The sequence below is a fragment of the Crotalus tigris genome, unplaced genomic scaffold (assembly GCF_016545835.1).
Source record: "Crotalus tigris isolate CLP2741 ecotype Arizona unplaced genomic scaffold, ASM1654583v1 scf7180000020745.601501, whole genome shotgun sequence".
NCBI lineage: Eukaryota > Metazoa > Chordata > Lepidosauria > Squamata > Viperidae > Crotalus > Crotalus tigris.
In genome coordinates, this window is record NW_024098162.1 from 368,512 (window position 1) to 384,978 (window position 16,467).

The 16,467-nt window shown below is 41.7% G+C and overlaps 1 long non-coding RNA gene across 1 annotated transcript in view; it reads left to right on the forward strand.

The window, feature by feature from the left end:
- Positions 1-1,245: 1,245 nt before the first annotated feature.
- Positions 1,246-16,467, forward strand: part of LOC120319469 — a 32,506-nt gene continuing 17,284 nt past the window's right edge. The window contains exon 1 of the long non-coding RNA XR_005559767.1: positions 1,246-2,078. This is a non-coding gene — a long non-coding RNA (uncharacterized LOC120319469). The remainder of the gene's footprint in view (positions 2,079-16,467) is intronic.

Below are 16,467 nucleotides of genomic sequence, written 5' to 3' on the forward strand. Positions count from 1 at the left end.
GCCTTGAAGGAAAACCTGTAATTGGTGACTAACTCAAGCAGAACCTGGCTCCCTTGTTTCACTTAATCACAGACATAGCACTCTTTCAGAAGTGTGCCAAACCCATGTTTAAAAAACAATGTATATAATGTACATAAGAAGCCTTCTTTAATACCTGGCCAGCACTTTCTGAAATGCCAGTCAGTCCTTAAGCAGGCAGATGACAGCATCATCACCAAGGGAATCAGCGAAGCACTGCTGATCAGATCCATGAGAAGAAGAGTCAGGAGAAGAAGAGAAACATTACTTTAAAACTGGTACAGTCCAAAATAAATGTAAGCAGCCCAGAGAATGAGACAAAGGCAACGTCACCGAACATGTCCTTTCAAAGCCTCAGGATCTCTTTGCGCCCTGGTAAGCGGACCACAGGGAAGATCCCGTTGTCTCTTTCGGTCTTGGTCACCTGCAATTTTCGAAGCAGCAAGCACTGATGCTATGCCAAGCAGGAGACTGACAGATCGGCGCTAGGAGACAGAGTCTATTTGGAGCACTATGGGAAGGAAGGAAGGAAGGAAGCAAGCTCACCTTCGTATCAAGAGGGCCTCCACAAAAGACGCTTCTCGGAAGGATCCCGGGGCGGGGGGGGGGATTCTGGACAGCGCTGCAGCTCTAAAGCCGCCCCGCCCACCCCCTCCCAGGAGCAGCTGTAGTTTGTGCTCCCTTTGATTCGACCAATGGGGATCTGCGCCTCCGTCCTCTTCTTTTGCTAAACTAAGGCCATCCGAGGTGGGTGGTCAACTTTTCTTCCTCTTAGGCCCCGACTCCAGCGCTCCATCTTACCAAGGACCCTGGCGTTCAGAAATCCACAGGTGGTTTTTTTCATACCTTTATTTCCACGCCAGAACTAGCGTCACCGACTTCTTTCCCGGGTAGCAGTCCGTAGCGTCTGGAAAAGAGCTAGATGGCCATCGGTATATAATGGTATATAATTCGCCTTGGAAAATGCGAGTTCTTTGGACGCCCGCTCCTCTCTCCTTCGTTGCCTCCCCCCCTCCCTCGCTCCCTCGTGCGTCCGGCGTGTTGGGGGTTAATGTCTGGTACTTGGCGAGCTCGTCTGCAAAATCCTCCCTCTGATATCCAAGACCGTTCTTCAAAAAAAGAAAATCAATCTTCAGGGCCCGTGGCCAATAAGAGGAGTCCTGGGCGTGCCAAACGACCAATTGGGTGATACGATTTGCGCCGATCTGACCCACCCTATCTCTTTCCTGAAAACTGCCCACATATGGGTTGTATATGTAAGACGTCTACATATTTCTCTATAATAGCGGGAGGTCAGATCCGACGTAGATTTGAACGGAGACCGGGAGCGAGGGGAACCGGCGCTGGATCCGGAGAAGAGGGAAGGCAGCGAGCGAGTGAGGCACCGGCTCCCAGCCTCTACGATCCCCCTGTGAAAGGGTTCACAGGGACGAGGTCTGGAGATCAAGGGCTCCAGGAACTTCGGGGGAGGGTGGGGCTTTTTGTTCCCTGCGCAACAGCGGCACTCCTTCCCACTTCGTCCGGCGTGAGCATCGCGCGCCTTAGCAGGAAGAGTTGCCACCGAACGGTCCCACGCGTGGGAAAAGTCAGTGGCTACGCGGCCTCAGACGACGCACAGGGCGGATCGGGACGGGCAGCCGCCCCGCATTTTATAAACGCCCTCCGCGCGAAAGAAATGCACCTTTCTTTTTAGCGGGAGAAGCGGCCGTTCGGCGGCCCAGCCTGCGGCGCCTATCCGAGAACTTTCGCCTTTCGCTGCCCGCAGGGTGTCTGCAAACGCCAGAGGGAGGGGGCATCGCCCACCCACCCGAGGGAGGAGGTCTCGCCCACCCACCCACTCCCCGCCAAGCTTTTTTCCTCTGGGCAGTCGAAAGCGTCTTGCTGGGGAGTGTGACGCCGAAAGAAAGACGAGCCGCCATCCTCTTTCGCCTCGCTGCGAAGTGACACCAGCGGCGACCCGGGAGAAAAAGACACACAAAGGGAGAGCCAGCCAGCGAGCGAGCGGAGCGTCTTTACGCGCACAGCCCTCGGCCCGCTCCGCCCCGGCGCGAGAGAAAGCCGTGAGTACGAGAGGCTCGGGACGGTCTTCAGCTGTCCGCTTGAGCAATGTGGGAAGATCCGTTTCTAGCTCTGGAATAGATTGCCCCGTCCGCCGCCGCTGTCCCGTCCCCCCCCCTCCGCCTCCCCGCAGGCACCCAGGCGACAGGAGGGAAGGTCGCCGCCGCCGCTCCCTTTGCCTCTTGTCTGCGGTCAGGATCAAGTGGGAAGGCAAAGCCGCGTGACGGCGCGCCCACCGGCTCTTAAATCTCTTGGTCGTAGACGGCCCTGGACGGCGCGGGGGGGAGGGGGAGGGGGAGAGAAGGGTGAAGAAGGGAGATTGCTTTGCCTTCTGTGGCAAACGTAGGCGAGGAGGGGAGGCTGGAGTTAGCACTTGCTATTAGAATATGCTTTGAAGTCCTCGTGGTAGTTTCAAAAATCCTTTTCTGTTTCTGTTTCATGCTTACATGAGATGGGTGGGGAGGGGGAGACTTTCTCAAACCAGAATAACGTCGCTTAGAGGGGAAAACGGAGTTGGTGAAATTACTTTTTACCACACGCTTAGAAAGTATATAGAGAATACTGGGGGGGGGCACTAAAGTCTAGTCCTTAGCTATAAGCTTTGAAAACTTCAGTTATATATTTGGCTGGTCCATGATGCTACCAGGGGAAGTTTAATAGCTTTTAAGGTACAATTTTAAACATGTGTGGCTTATGTGTGGATGGTGTATCCACAAGTAGATTGGCTATTTCTTTTTTTTACATTTCTTTATTTCCTGTATATACTTGTGTATAAGCCCATCCTCCGATGGTCAAACCATCCAATTTTTAATCAAAATACCATGAAAAATGCAAGTTGGTTTACTCTTATGTGGCACATTTTTCTGGTAGTTTGGTTAAATAATTAAGGGTCAATTTATCAACCAAATATATACAGTAAATTAGAAATGTTCAAAATAGATTAGAGCAGCTGGCAAATTACAAAAGAAGACAAGTGCTCTGAAGAAGTAGTATTACCTTGGCCCTTCTGAACATTCTATGGTGCCAGTTTTTTTTTAATGCAGAAAAGGTCTCCTAAAAAGAAATTCCATTGAAGCTTGCTTTTGCCTAAGGAGAGGGTTGCAACCTGAATTTATATGCAGAAAATAGAGACACTCTTGTAGGAATCAGCACTGGGTTGAGAGTGGCTAAACCTGCTCCAAACTCTTAATTGCCAGGAAGGAAATATTTCTCTTTCAAAAGAATATCAATTTAGATCCTTTTCAGGTCATGAGGAGCCCCAGAGCAAAGACAATACTTCCATCTGATAGCTTCTTCCCAGGCTGAATTTCCCTATAAACGTCTTAAGGTGTGTGAGCTGATTATCCATCATTGTAATGTGTGAATGAGTAGGTGGTTATTATAGGGATGGATCTGGCACAGCTCCCAGAATCACATTTGCTGTTCATGTGTCTTAGACTCCTTAGAGAAGTGTCTGAGATGTTACAAAGATATCAGGCTGTTTCCCAGAAAGAACATTAAGAATGTGCATAGAAAAAAAATGGCTAGAAAGAAGACCCACTATATTTAATGCTCCATCACTTCAAATAGTATCTGGTTGACAAGAATGCAAGTGTAAAACTTGTAATTTTATGTCTTGCATTGATCAGTTGTTTTAAAAAGCTCATTTGATGACAGAGAGAACATGACAGAGAGATGGGTTTCATAGAATAAAACCCATGCAGCTTCCCAAATTAATATTGTGAGGTGTATTCTGGAATGCACTGGAGTTCACTATCATGCCAGATGCCCGCATAGAAAGCATCCAGATGGTCATGTCCATTTCTCTTAGGTTGATGCTTGTTTGCCAACTGAGTCAATCAGAGAGACTATGAGAAGATTTAGAGGAGGGATTCTGTTCAGTGGCCACTCTTAAGTTCTGTAAGGGTTGGTTTCTTCTTGGCACTGTCCTCAACAGTAGGAAATCTTTGAAGTTATCTTATCAGTTATCTGACCTGATCAAAATAGCTGCTTTAAATAAATAGCAAAATGGGCATACCAAAATTAAAAAATCTTGGGACTGGCAAAATACACTATTCTATGATTGCTGAAGTAATTAATTTATTAAATAACAATACGGCATTTCCCTGCATATTTTTCAACACTCAGAGCAATTTATAGTGAAATAAAATACAGTACAGTGTAAAATATAGCCACAGCAGGTGGCAGCATTCAGCTAACCTTGGCTGATCTCAAAAAAAGACTAAGCAGGGTCAAACCAGTTTAATATTTGAATGGGAGATTGCCAAGAATTCTTAAGACTGGGAAGTTGAAAATAAATTAGAGAAGAAAGCAATGACAAACTGCTAACATATTGTTACCAAGAAAATGCACAGATGTAGTTTCATCCAATCTCTAGGTTCTTTACAATATAAAATAATTCACGCAATTAAAAGAATTACAAAAATAATAACACTGAATACAGAAAAAGCAACCTTTATATTAAAAAAAAACCAGTAAGGGCAGTTTTCAATTACTGTGTCTAGAAGAAGACAACTTGCATTCAAAGTTTTTTATATGTGATCTCCATAACCTTTAATGGTTCCACTGTGAGATAAAAGTGAAGTTATGATTCCCAACTCCAGATCAATGAGGAAAATGAGATTCCAAGAATGGCCCATTTCTTTATCTTTACTCAGAATTTACTTTCCATCACTGATTTCCTTAGAGCTTATTCTCAGATGAGAGGGGTCTGCTCCAACTGTAACTATGGGGTTTGTAGCTGATAAAAGTCTAAAGCCTTCATCTGCTCTTATGCTATGCTCCACTAATTTTATTTGATCATGCTGTTGGACAGACTGCGCAGGCCATTGGTTTTTTATTCCTTACAATTTAGTCTGAGGGTGGGAAATCCAATGCAGTTTGAATAAAGAATTAGCTTGGAATACATGGTCTTGGAATACATGGTCTAATGCTGGGAAAGATTGAGGGCAATAGAAGAAGGGGACGACAGAGAATGAGATGGCTGGATGGAGTCACTGAAGCAGTAGGCGTGAATTTAAATGGACTCCAGAAGATGGCAGAGGACAGGAAGACCTGGAGGAACGTTGTCCATGGGGTCGCGATGGGTCGGACACGACTTCGCAATTAACAACAACACATGGTCTTAAGGAACTATGCTTGGTCACAATTGCTGCACATGTGTAAAGGGCACACCAGTAGGAAATCCTGGGGTCTGCAGTCCCAATACATCTGGAAGGTGCCAGATGGTGGGAGGCACTGGAGCTGCCAATTTGTTTTTGGTAAAAGAAGCAAGGATGCCCTGTTTCTTTGGGAAGCAGCCCATTTTCCCAGACTACAGTTATAATCCCAGAAGAGACAAGTCAGATTTATTTTTTTATTTTATTTATTTATTTATATCTCTCCTTCCTTCAGGGCCTCAAGGCAGAATACATAGTGCTCTGTCTGCCTTCTTTTTTTCTGCCTGTGTGGGCTGGGGCTGAGAGAGAGGGACTGGCTTAGTGTCACCCAGTCTGCTTCCATGGCTGAAGGAGGACCTGAACCTGGGTTTCTCTATCTTTAGTCCAGCATCCATCGTACAAAAATCACTTCTACCAAACCCTTTGGCCTTTTCAAGTCTTTCTGCCTCTGAGGAAACAGGGGGTCTGATTTCCTGGAAGTACGGGTGCATTCTGATTCCAAGGGGGTTGATTATTTGGGATAAAGAAAAAAATCCCCTTCTGAGAATTCCTAATGAACATGGAGTACATATGCAAGTGCCAAGGTCCTCTCAATGGGCAGTGACTTCACGTTTTCTGGAACAGAAGAAAGAAGTCTTGTAGGCGAGAAAATAAAAGTTGATAGTTGCTGGATATAGGACTTCCTTTGACAGTTACCCTTCTTTGACCATTGTGAAGAGGCTAGTGAAATAATTTTATTTCAAATAGGTTTTTCTCTCCCTGTATTGGCATCTGCTTCATGATCCATTTCTATTTTCAGCCAAATTCCAAAGGACCTTTGTCTGCTGGCAGTTGTAAATCAGTTGCATGGTTTTGGGGCCAGGACAACTTGTCACGAAGATTCCTTGCATATCATGCAAAGGGTGATTTCCAGAAGGTTTAGTAACCAAGGGAGACCAATGCTTCTTAGGAAGAGGGACTCTTAATTTTTTGTGGGTTAGCTGGAGACAGACCACAAGGAAGAGCCAGCAGTTCCCAATCATATTGATATTCCTACTGTCGAGGCATTTGGCTGGCCATTAATAGATAGCAAAGATGTGATCTCTAGCTAAAGCCTAGGGATTATTCACATCTCATCATCATAACAGTAATTAAAAAGGAGGGGAAGTTGTGGACCTCTCATAGTCTTACCGTTCAAAAAGAGACCATAGAAACTCTATTACTTTTCTGAGTTTGGACATCATACAGTATTCTGATGTTTTAATATGTTACATGAATTCTATCATTATGGTTGGTCAACCATTTCTCATGGCTTTGTGATTCTTGTAATTCAGTAAAGTAGCTTAGGAAAACTGTTGTTTAGTGTGATGCAGGAATTCAGTTATTATAACCAACACACTCATCTTGTAATGTTCTTCTTGCCCAGGATCATTTAAGACTCCTTTAGGCTGAGCCACATTTCAGCTAATGTATTTGAAATATACTTTTATGAAATAAATCCATCCTTTTAAAAAAACAAAAAAACCCTATTGCTTTAAATGTAGCAAAAAATCAGAGTGAGCATTAAACCCTCCCATAACACTAGATAAATGGCATAATAAAATCAAGTGTTATAGCCAAGAAGACTTTCATCTTGTGCTAAAAAAGAGGAAGATGAAACCAGACAAATCTAAGACAAATGGGTTGCCATTATAGAGAAGATCCTGTTTCCACTCATCACCTGCCTGCTGTCAGATTATGGAGGAACATAAAGCAGAGTTTTTACATCCCTTCTTAGCAATTAGGAAACATAGGGTGTTTGAGATACTTGGTCAGTTCCAGGAACATTTAAGCCAGCATTTTGAATTGTGCCCAGAAGCGGACTGAAAACTAGTGTATCTGTTTTCAAAACTGGCAAGATAGACTCAAGTTGTGTCATCACATTTAATAGCTATGTTGCTCTGATTGTAGTTGTAGACAGCATTTAAAGACGGCACCATGTATATTGTATTGCAGTACTGTAAATGATATCTTGTGCAAGTTTCACTGCCAAAGAACAGTCTGGGTAGACACTGAGTCTGCCTCAGGGTGGAGAGTCTGTGATCTTCCAGATGCTCCCATCATTCCTGAATAATGGGCAAGCTGTTTGGATACTGTAGTTCAAGAACATCTGGAGGGGCCACAGATTTCCCATCACTCATTGTATATAGAGACACATATAGACATAAATGTATATGAATATACTGTAAGTATCTCTCTCTCTCTCTCTCTCTCTCTCTCCACATACATACATACACACACACACACACACACACACACACACACACACAACAGGATGACTTCCCCAGGTCCCAGCAGTTCTCCCAAGTCTAGTTATCAAGGAAATTCTTCAAAGAGATGTTGACTCTGAGATCAGATAGTTACAAAACATAGTTTCTGATATATATACTCACTTATCAGCTTGCTTTCTCAAGGAAGCCCTTCTCATCTTGCCCTAGCAGACCCTATTCCTAACTCAGTCACCTTCAGAAGGATTTTGTTTAAACTTCTGTCACCCAGCATCCAGTGACAGCAGCATGCACAACCAGTGGGCACCAGGGGCTGGAAGTCTGCTGCAGGTTCTGTATCTGCATCTGTTTGAAAGTTAATAATAATAATATAAAAAAGTTGGAAGGGACCTTGAAGATCATCTAGTCCAACCCGCTGCTCAGGCAGGAAACCCTACACCATTTCAGACAAATGGCTGTCCAGTCTCTTAAAAACTTTCAGTGTTGGAGCATTCACTGCTTCTGGAGGCAGGTTGTTCCACTGGTTAATTGACAAGTTGACAAGCTAAATACTTTGGAGGCTGCACTGTTAGGTTGTTGAGCTCATATAGTTTTTTGTCAGTCAACCAAACATTGGCAGATCCACAAGGAGAGAAAGCAGGGGCAGGTGATCCTTTAAGCACCCTGATGGCTTCTAGCTGTTTAGGAGAAAGAGCAGATCAGGGGAATGCAGACAAGCCAACTTGGTAGCCAATCACCACGAAAAGACATGTTTGTCTTTTCTCTAACTTTAATTTTCTTTCAATCCTTTGATCTATTTCAGGTCTATAGTGAGACATCTGGGATTACAGAGATCTATTGTTGTGAAACAGCAAGCTAAGTTAAATGCACTAAATCTGATAGATTAGCTAATATATTTCTGTAAAAATAATTTCCATGAAGGGAGAGAGAAGTATCAGTTGACAGAAATCCAGTGTCATTCATTCATGGATGTTACCTTATTCTGTTTGGCTCCTGACCTTAGTATTTGATAGCTAATCAATGTTGTCTTCCCTCCTGCTTTGCTGTCTGATCCTTTCCTTTAAACCTGTAGATTCTGGAGATTGAACATGAAATCCTGGGCATGTGTGGAAGGCCACAAAGCTTCAATAAAAGATTGTCTATGTTTCTAACTCTCTTAGTTTCTAGGATATAGAATTTTACCCCTGAATTAAAACCAGGTGAAATCTCAATTCTAGAACAGAATGTTGGAAAGCAACCTTTGCATAGCTGTAGGGTAATTCATTTTGCTTGTTGTTTTCATACACAAGTTTTACTTAGGAACAGAAGTGGGCATTCTTGGCACCAGAGACAATTCTGGGTTTGGGTTCAATGTGAATTATAATCTGGGATAACTCTTCTTCCATCCTCAAGATGTATATTGACATGAGAGGGGAAATCAGAGAAACAGAATCCTAGATGCTTTAGTGGTCATTTGCTATTTCTACATTGTGCTTTGAGATTTCATCCTACTTTTCTATAAAAAGAAATATCCAGGGCAAAAACCAAATGAGTAAAAAGGAAAACAACACATTAAATGATTTATTTAAACAGGGGGAAGAGAAAACTATATAATCACTACCAATGCTTTTTTTCTTAAAAAAAAAAAAAAAGATGCCGGAACTCACACATGGCATACAACCCGCCTTGCCTACCCTACAAGGTTCCATCCAAAAAAGGTGCTGGAACTCCGTTCTGGGCATTCTATGAGGAAAAAAAGCCCTGATCACTACTGCTTTTCTTAAGCAGTTGAAATGTTATTTTGAAAGCTATACAGATGAAAATGACTATTAGAAAAATGATGGATGGGTGTAACTCAAATACTTGCTTCAATCCCTAGGTCAATTCTACTGTTAGGCAGATGGAGGCAGCTGATTTGGGTATCTAGTAAGAGCAACAAGCTTTAAGATGAGCAGTGCTTCTGAGATTTTCTGCTCTAAGCACCAAAATAATAGCTGGTCTTGATTTCTGGAGCAAATATCTTTTAGTATTCCATTTTCTGGTCATAAATCATCTTGAACTGGCTCTGGGTTCTCTTCTTGGAATACTGTCTAAGGAGTTAAGATATTAAATAGAAACAAATATCTCCATGGATATTCTGTGCTTAATGCATTGTCTCCTCTTCTCTCCTCATATCCTCAAGTTCATAGATATAGCAATTATGGCTTCTATAAAAACCCCATAAAATTGAAGCTAAATATCAGTCTTCCATCAATTCTGGGAGAAGACTCTATTCTAGGATTCTGCAGGTCACAAGATTTCATATGATTTTGGTGATCTAGGTAAATAGGAATGGAAAATATTTCCAAAGGTAAGATCACCAAAAGCACTTAAAGAGGGTTTGCCATATTAAAAAAAGCAAAATGTGTCAGGAGGAGTGATAGGAATTGAAGGGCAGTGAGGCATTTGGAAGGTGTACAAAGAAGAAGTTGAGCTCTACCAAATTGATTCCCCAGTGCTGTGTCTTAGACATGAGTTACTTATTTCTCTGGCAGAAAGTTACAGGCTGCTGCTCTGATAAAAATCTTTCTCAGCTGGTGAGTGGGGAAATGAATGTACTGTTGTATTCTTCTCCAAAGGAAATCACCTGTAAGGACTGCTTGGAAGTATTTATTGCTCAAGTATTTATTGTGAGCAAAAGACATATTAAACAAAAATATGCAGTCTGATAACCATCACAACACAATTTCCAGAACTCCCTATTCCAATGAGCTGTTGAATAAAGCACCTCTATAGATCTCTTCCCTCCAAACAGGAACCTTTGCTAATTTTAAGAATCTTAAAATCTTTCCTTAATTTTCCTTCTTTTCTCTCTCAGAAAGGGGTGAAAATGCTTACAGTTCTTCTTTCGGGCTTATAGTCAGATTTGGGAAATATGGGGTTTTGAAGAAGATGAGTTGCATATGTGTAAGTTAGTACTGGTGCTTCTTACCGGAAAGACCAAATGGGAGATGCATCACTTCAACCCTACATAGAAATGTGCCAGAGAGAAGCTAGTATGGGCTTTCAAATAATTTTTGTCACCTCTTTGTGCTTCAGATACATGCTGGTGAAATAGATTCAGATAACAATTTCATCCTTGGCTGCCTGGTAGCCTTATGTATCAAGTGATTGATTGATTGCTTGATTGATCATATGCCTTCAAGTTGGCATGGATTCTTAGTGACCATGTAGATAGATTTTCTCCATGATGATCTGTCCCTAATCTTTAGCTTTTCCAATGGTGCACCATTGGAAGTGAATCCATCTTTCTTGTAACTGATCATTCTTCTCTTCTCTATCCCTCCATCTTTCCCAGTTTTATTGTCTTGTCAACAAAGTTAGGTCTTTGTAAAATATTTTGAAAATATGATATTGCAGTCTGGTCTTTTGCTGGTTGGGGATTTCTGAAAGTTGAAGTCCACACATAGTAAATTTGTTGAGCTTGGGTAACACTGATTTATTTGTTCATTTTCTTGGTTATCCATGGAATTCTCAGGAATCGTCTCCCAAAAAGCATCAATATTCTTCCCATCTGGCTTTTTCAAAGCTTTCTTGTGTAGATTGTCATAAGGACACACTGCCTGAACAATTCTGATCTTTGTAAGTATGGCCACATCCATGCATCTGAAAATCTTTCTAAAGCCTTTTTCTCAGTGCTAGTCTATAGCATATTTCTTGACTGTTGAGCCCTTTATTATACATTACTTTACATATCAGCTTTAAAAGTCACAGGATTAGATTCTTACTGCAAACACCTGAAAAGAAACATTTCTCATTTCTATTTCTGTGTCTCTTTTTCAGTCAGGACCAGCAATCCTGTGATTGCCCACCCTCCCTGATGTTTCATTGAGTAGATTTTGTCCCTTCACTTTTTAAAGCATTTGTTTTATTTTTCATGTGCAGTATTCAGTATATTACTCAATCATCATTTTGTTGCTTTCCTATTTTGCTCTGTGTAAATTAAGGTTTCTGTAGTTTCTACAGCGGTTTTGACCCAACATGTCATAAAGCAAGAATAGGTTCTTTGTCTGGATGAGTAAATAATATACATTGCTGAAGGAACACTAGTGTAGCATTGATGTGGGATTGACTTAAGTAGGACAATGAAGAATCAGTAGCATTGCCATCTGGCTCAAGCTTTTTGTTTAGATGTTTACTTCATCATTAACTGCAGTCTGCTAAGGTGGTCTTGCTGTTTTGTTTTTACCAAATCTATCTTCTACCCTTGTTGCCTCCATTAGAAATTGCAATATTTGGACTTCTTACCTGACTATTAATCCTATGATATGGTGCCTGGCAGGGGATATTGGATCCTGGTAAGGGAATGGGAGATGAAGTTGGTCCACAGGATATGATCTGCCAGGAAATTCTCTTATCTAAGTCCCACTGCAAGGAATGGAAGGGACATGATGGCTCAACAGTTTATTGACTCTGACCCTGTCAGCTACAAAGCTGATAGTCCAGATTTGAGACCCCAGTGCCATACAATGGGGTGAGCTCCCATTACTTGCACCAGCTCCTGCCCAGCTAGCAGTTTGAAAGCATGCAACTGTGAGTAGATAAATAGATAACACTTCAGCGGGAAGGTAACAGTGTTCCATGCACAATGGCATAAAGTCGTGCTGGCTACATGACCACAGAAGCATCTTCGGATAAAGCAGGCTCCTTCAGCAAAACACAGAGATGAGCACCACCCCCTAGAACTGGACACAGGAGCGCAGTGACTCACATGGTTAGGACGTTGGGTTGGAGATTATCAAGCCTGTGTTCGAGACCTGAGTGCTGCATTACGGGGTGAGCTCCCATCATTTGCTCCAGCTCCTTGACAGGGACATGAAAGGAGCCACCACGGGCATCTCCCCGCCCCCCGACAGTGGTGATGTCACCGTCTAATCCTTTCAACCCAGAAGCACCTTAAAACAGTGCCTCCTACATGAACTGAACCTTTTACTACAAGGAATAAAGTGCTTCCACTTCTTCCAATAGGGCTTCTGCTGAATAATTCCTGATGGATTGTACTCAGTTTTAATTGGCAGATATTAGTTTGTTGTCCACCTCAGCTATCAAAATAGCTGTCCCAATGTCAGCTATCTAATGCCCTATGCATCTAGATTTTCTTCCTAAGAAAATACTTTTCTCCAGTCTCCTTCTGCCAAGGCAGGCAGGAATAGTGTCTGGATAAATTTGCCCTGCTGGCAATTTCAGTGCTTGTTAATTTGCCTTTCCAGAATTTCCCTTGCAAGGGATTTCCCCCTCCTCTCTTGGAGCCCTGGTTCCTTAAAATATACACTCAGTGAACTCATCACAGGCCAATCACTGGCAAGGAGAACAGTAGCTGTACTGGGTAGAGCTATGGGTTTATGGAGTCATTTTAGAAAACATTAAAGAAGTATGGCTACAAAAACACAGAAAGGAAGAAGTCAATATTTATAGAAATGTCTTTTTAAAAAAATTCCCTCAAGGGAGTGCCAAGTTTTATATTCCCCCGCAGAGGGAGTTTTAATTGAGAGGAGGGAGTAAGCTGAGTGTTTTTTTTTTTTTTTTAGGCAAATGGTGATGGCAGTCGGCCAGGTCTCCTGGATCTCTTTTGCTTTGTTGAACCAAGTGGAATATCATTACAGGAAGTTGCTTTAGGCCAAATCAGACTATTCATTTATCTAGCCTATTATAAGCCACTTTGACTGTTGGAGGCTTTCCTAGGTCTCAGACATAGGTTTCCTCTGTCACCTGCTCCCTGTGCCTTTTAGATTTTAGACTTTTTTTAAAAAAAATCCTGCTTTTATTAGTTTTATAGATAACTCAAGATAGCAAACCTACATAATATTCTTTCTTCCTCCTCCTTTCCCCACAACAATCATTCTGTGAGGTGAATTGGGCTGAGAGAGAGTGACTGGCCCAAAGTCACACAGCCAGTTTCATGCCTCAGGCAGGACTAAAACATCCTTTCAAAAGGATGTCTGAAATTGAATCTGGAATACAAGACAAGACTGGTGCTTTCCCATTTTTCTTCTATATTTTTTATTAAGACTTTTAAACACAAAGATAAAAATTAACAGAAACTAATACTAAGTAAGGTTTTAGATCTTGACAGGCCCAGGCCTAGCTTCATCTCAATGGCTGTTGAAAACTGTCTTGCAGTTAAGTCTGTTAAGGCTGAGATGTTTCATCCCAAAACCCAAGAAGAACTGAATGATATCCTTCATTAGGATGATATAAATTTTGAAATAGTACATTCATTAATGGAATGCAATGATCAATGGAGCTAAGGAGCCTTGTGGTATATCACATGTAGATCATAGGTAGAAATGTTAGAGTCCAAACTACTTTAAAAAATTATATTAAAATAACCTGAATCTTATGCCAGACAAATGTTATGTGCACATGTACTGTTCTCGCTGGTATTTTTTAGTCCCTTTTGCTTCAGCCAAGCATAGGAAAAGCCATTCTTCACTTCCCACTGTATCTGTTCTGGCCTGAAATTTCTTCTCACAGACACTGTATACAGCTGCAAAGAGTAGAAGTTTGTCTAAACTCCACTAACTATGGCTTCATTTCCTGCTTTAATTTCCTAATCCAAGTTTTACCCCCTAACTCCCAACTATGCCATAATCCTAAAACTACCCAACATTCCCTGAAGGGTAAAGATCCTCCTTTCAGTAGACCTTTTCCCACCTAAATTGCTTTCTGTATGAACTATAGTGTGACTTATCTGATTCCTGTACTTCTGGCTCTGACTGTCCCTTGTGAATTGAGATGTGCATTGTACCTTCTAAGTTCTCAGCTTCTTCAGATGGGATAAAGTCCAAGCCACGCATAAGGCCCTTCCACTTTGTTGAGTTGAAGGATGGTCATCCTTGGGTCAACAGAAAACTATACTAGAATGAAATTAGCTGATTCCTGCTCCTTCTATTGGCTCTGTTTTCAGGCACTTGCAAGGCAGCTGACTTCCATCCAAGTCTAACTTGCAGCCCTTCAACAGACAGCAAGGGGCAAACTGGTCCTTTAACCTTGGTATTACTAAGGACAATTGAAGGCTCTTTCAATCATGAATTGCTGGGAATGAAATGAAGGTGTTTCTCTATTACTGTTTTTCTCCCTTTGCCACTCTTTTCCCCATTCCCCAGCCTCCCCTCCAAAACTGGTCTTCTCATCAGCAGATGATGTGAATCACTGTCTCATAACACTAGTTATCGAATCATGACCAGGCCATTTTTTGGAGCAAGGCAGAAAGAGTTTTGCCTTATTCTACACTCCTAAGATGTTAATTTAACCCTGATAAGTTAGACATATACAAACAGGAAATGTGGAATATCTTTTTCTCTAAATGTGGGTGACTCCCTGGGATCTCTCCAAATACATGGAATTATCTTGATTAGACTAGAATGTAATCACCTCCTTGTCAATTTCAGTACAAAGAAAAAATTCAAATAAGAAAATTACTCTGGAATTATACAGGCTGTTGCATTGTGTATAGTATGTATATGTATCTGTGTATATGCTTGAAACCTAATTTTCAGACTATTGTTAAACACCTGTACAAACACTCATAAAACAACTGATTTCCTTAGTCATTAACTAGAACAATCACAATGATCACACATGTTCAAACAAAAAAAGACTGTAATTGCAATGTCTTGCTTTATTTCTGCAGTTTACACCTTGGTATCCTCTAAAAAAATCAGATTGCCCAGAGTTTTTATGTTTATACCATAAAATTGGTAGTTATAAAATGTTTTTATATAAAACAAAATAAACCTTCCCACCTCTATCTTTCTTAATAATTTTTGGGCTGATAAGAAGCATATTTAGTAGCATTTTCCTGTCTGGTCAATTATTTACCTCAAGTAACTTTGCAAGTGAATGTACAGGAGAGGAGCCAGGACAGGAAATAACAATGGCAGGATGTCTATCATGTCTTCCATTTGAAAACTAACTATGCACATGCCTTTTGACACAGGAATATCCAGACAGCTCTTAGATTTTCTATAGTAGCATGCCTATAGGAAAATCAAACCTTTCTGAATCTTTTTCCAATTTCCTCCATGAATTTGTCTAGTAGGCATAACTAAGAAGCCCTCCCACATTTTCTTTTTCTGCTCATCTTACATATCTGGTCACTGATCAAGAAGTGGAGATGGCTGGGAAATCAATTCTTAAGTCCTGAACCCTGTACTTGGATTAGCCTAGCAGTCTCCCTTGCACTTACAAGTAAATTGTAGTAAGGTAGTAAGCCAGTTCACAAAGGCCCAAAGGGGAATAAAAGAGAAGAACTGCTGCTCCTGCAGCCACAGATGTCTTTGGAGAGGTCCCCTTCCCTACCGGGAGGCTGAGAGCAATACTGTACTGTAGTCCCACCTCCAGCAACAGACTGTCAAAAGAGAAAGGGGGGGGGGGACTCTTGTCTGGAAGCTGCAGCTGCTTGGCCTTCCTGATGTCTGCTGGGATGACAGATTTCTGCAGGAGAGGTGACAGGAGGGGAAGGACACTAAACCAGAGCTCAGACCTGTCTCTTAGAAGACCCACAAATTGGCACATATAGATGTTCCAGTGGATTCACCAGAAGCCAGGGTTATGTGTACTAAGTTAAAAAATGAGGTCTTTCCCAGGCTCTAAATGTTGACCTGTAGCATGATCCCTCTTTAGGAAAAGGAGCCAGGGAAGGCAGGTGCTGGGTTTCCTCTCCCAAACCTTCCCTGGCCATTCAGGAATTTGGCACCCTATGTTTAGGTGAAATTTCTGCTGGCCACTTTCTCAATGAAGCCCATGATTCCGTGAAAAAATAAAATAAAATAAGGTCATCTTTATTTTTTCCTTTCTTTTGCTTCTGTATTTGCTCTGTTTACACTCAGAGGCAAGATTCACATTTTAAATAATTCATTTTTTGAAGCATATATCTCTCACTCAGTGCTTTTTAACTGAGCAGTTTCCTTTTTTTGTAATTTTTTTTAAAGTTTTACAAAGAACAAAAAAAACTAACCCATACCAAT